This window comes from Sander lucioperca, chromosome 5, assembly GCF_008315115.2.
Source record: "Sander lucioperca isolate FBNREF2018 chromosome 5, SLUC_FBN_1.2, whole genome shotgun sequence".
Taxonomy (NCBI): domain Eukaryota; kingdom Metazoa; phylum Chordata; class Actinopteri; order Perciformes; family Percidae; genus Sander; species Sander lucioperca.
This window is the reverse complement of record NC_050177.1, coordinates 13124413-13128056: the sequence shown is the minus strand read 5'-3', so window position 1 is coordinate 13128056 and position 3644 is coordinate 13124413.

Here is a 3644-nt window from a genome sequence, read left to right as displayed (position 1 = left end):
GAAAACAGGGTGTAGTTTCTTTTTAGCATCTCACATCACACTTTCAGTCACTGTGACCACTACTACGGTCAGAACAATTGTACAGACAAAAGTAAGTACCTGGTTTTAAAATCCAACGATCTAACACTTTGTCAGGGACGGTGTCTAGCCCAGAAATCAAGTCCTCCTCATTCCCGGCCCTAAAACATCAGACCATTACACATTGTCCACTTCTCATGCCTTTACCTGAACTGTTTAGTGTATGGGAGAAAAATGCATTGCATAAAAGTATATAATCTTTGGAGATTGCTACCACACTGACTTTTCACTGAGAATAGTTGAAGGAGAAACAAAAACACCGAAATGAAAACGATTCATTGAAATTGAATCACAGTAAAGTGTGTTCTTCAGGACGTCTTGCCCTGACAATGACAAGGAAACACTGCCGAGAAAATAGCAATACAAACTCTCTACATGACCTTATAATCTAGTACTCGAGAAGAAACAAAACAACATTATCTATACCCAAATCCAATTAAAGTGGAAATAGGATAGAGGCCCAAGACACATTTGTATCTACAGATTCAATCTGCACTGCTTTTCAAAAGCTACAATGGATTATTACTTTATTTGATTGCAACAATTATTGTAACCATCAGCTTTCCACTTGCCAGACATGTTGACTGTCAGTGCAATTTTCCGCAGCCCATCCGAAGACAGAGCACAGATCTTGAGCCAGAAACATTTATTTTCTCTCTCACCTGCAAAGCTCAGTCAGAGAAAAAGAGCTATGCTGCAGCCACGTGGCCAGTGTTTGGCCAATGGTCCCTAGACAAGACTTGGCTACACACACACACACACACACACACACACACACACACACACACACACACACACACACACACACACACCTTATTGTGCACATAAGCAAATACCCCTGGCTCAGGAAAGGAACGAGACCCATGAATCTTTAGAAAGACACACACTGCTTACTCCCATTCCTCACAGCAGTACCCATGGGGTCTTCCTCCTGCCCATTTCTCTCCTCGATGTCGGGGCCCAAGGCTTTCCTACTTTCAGCATAGCGCAGAGTCTCTACCTGCCGGGCTCCACGAGTCCAAAGGAGAAGCACACGCAATAAAGCTAACAACCAGCAGACTGGGTAAGGCACTGCTAACTGCCTATGAGCACAATAGCTCTGAATGATTTGCATATGCTGCTTTAAAAAAAATCCTGCAGTATGTGACTATATTGTCAGCACCGAGGCACTCCATAATATTAAAGATTAGACTGGTGATTATTCGGACTTGACCCCTTGGTTATACTGGTTCTACATTCACGTAACTGCAATATGAATTCAATTTCTGTAATGGCACCATTACACAGTTTCCATTATTGAGTTTGCATAGGATCAACTGCTTCATTTCCAAAATGACTAGGTATGTGCTTACAGCAAAGGAGAAGACAGGAGAACTGTATGTAAGCTAAGGTTACACACGCATTAGCTTATTACATGTAACATGGGAGACAATGTTGGCTTATTCATAAAAATATGCCCGTGACATTAGCCTACATGATTTTATTTAGCAATCCGCTGTTACACCCTCATATGCTACTGTATATTACTGTAAGTTAGCTGAGGGTCCTAACACCGGCTTAAATTCCTCCAGGTGATGACTGGACTATCCACTGCAGAAGCCTGTACTACGAATCAAGATCAACATGCCCTGGATTTCTTTCAGTTATCCGGCTTCACTAACCCTAACAACCACGGTCCCGCATAAGCTGTATCACGACGCTGGTTATCAACTAGTTCAATCAACCCAGGGTTTCCTAATCCAGCGGCGCGCGCGTTCACATATAAAAGAGGCGGTGTTTGCGCAGCACGACCAATCGCAAACATCTACCAGAGCCGCATATTTTACATAAGAAGAGGAAATTATAATTCTACATAAATATGAATAACACAGACACGGTTTTTGCAGGCAATACAGTCGCTGCTTCCTAAAACAGGAGGAAAGCTGGCAAAAAAATAGCCGACGCTGTAAATGCATAAATCACAACGCTTATCAATATCACTTCCCCATCGATCAGGCACTAGATCTGACCATAATTACACTTGTGCACTTTCCATAAACTGCCGTTGCTTTAGCCTATTATTTCAGTTGCAACCCTGGCAGTGGTAATAAAATATATAAAAACATAATTCAAACTGATGTGCGCATTGGCAACACACGGCTCAAGAAGCCGAGCCGATATGTAATTCCCTCCCATTACAATCTATGTATTTCATAAATATACACATCAGGGAATGCTAACGGGGTTGTCGGTCTCTAAATGTTTTAACTTTTATGTGCGCACCCCTTTCTCCCCCTCTCCCTCTCTCCCTCTCTCTCTCCGCCCACCGAGCTCCGCCTGATCTTCTAAGAACGGTGACGCCGTTATCAGTCGAGTATTGATTGGTCGGTAGGCGGTGCTTTTACACCGGTTGATCTCTAATCTCCAACATAACCTGCTCCCGACCAGGTTAGGTGTTCAGCATAAGTTACCACGGTGATTGAACCCGGTAACAGTGATCCACCTTCGTGATACAGAAAACCCTGGGTTGAACCTGAAGTTAGCTCGTTAACGCCAAATCTTGCTTCGTAGTACAGGCCTCAGGTCGCTGGCGACATGGTTACATAGCTAAGTTCAGACATGTTTCACGTTAAGCATTTAACCACAAAAGTTCAAAACTTGGGTCAATGTGGACACGCTACACATCTAGATCGGTTAGATGCTTCGCAATTCAATCATTCAGTTAATTTCATAAGCACCAAAGCATGACAGTGCTCATGCTAAAAAAAACAAAAGAGAAATCATGACGATTATCCCTGTGAGCTGGTCCTAAATTCTGAATCTGGGTCCATTCGTAGTTTGTTTATATTCCTCTAGTCCGTAAGTGTCAAGTGAATCAAAGGGTTTTTCATAGTTTTTCATTCAAATTAATCCAAGTTATGATTATCGTCCTGTAGAGTCCATTGCTAACTGTCTGTTAACTTGTTGGTCGAACTTGTTATGTGTTTTCTCCTCTCCCTGCACGTGTTGCTGGGTATGTTTGTTTTCATTAGGTTGCTGCCTATACACAATGAAACTATCCCCACCTTTTTCTGTTTAGTTTTTTACCACGGGTGACGGGACAGCCCCTGACATCCAGCAAGTGCTCCCAGTGTGGAAGGTCAACGGACCTTCCAGGGCCTCTCCTAAGTGGAATGCAGCCATCATTAATGGTTTTGAATACACCTGTGCTTTTCCTATGACATGTCAACATGTCTGCCGTGAAAAAGGTCTATAAGGGGCACGTTCAATCTCAAAAGGAGTACACCGTTTTGCTACGGTTTTCTGGTTTAACGACATGTTTCATCTGAACGGTGTGAAAAGGTGTGCAAAGGTTTTTGGTTATGTTTTCTCTCGTTTGGTGCATTTGTCTCTCGTTTACTGGCTGTGTCTCAGGTGATACTCAATTAGCAGAGACGTGTCTGTAAACGTGTGGTAATAAAAAGGCAGAGCGCTTGCACACACAACAGGGTGTTCAACGCAAAAGGGGTTGTTACGTTTTGTCGGGGCTGAACCATGGATGTAATAATAACAGTGCGTTCATGGACATCGGAAAAACGTTTTTCCGA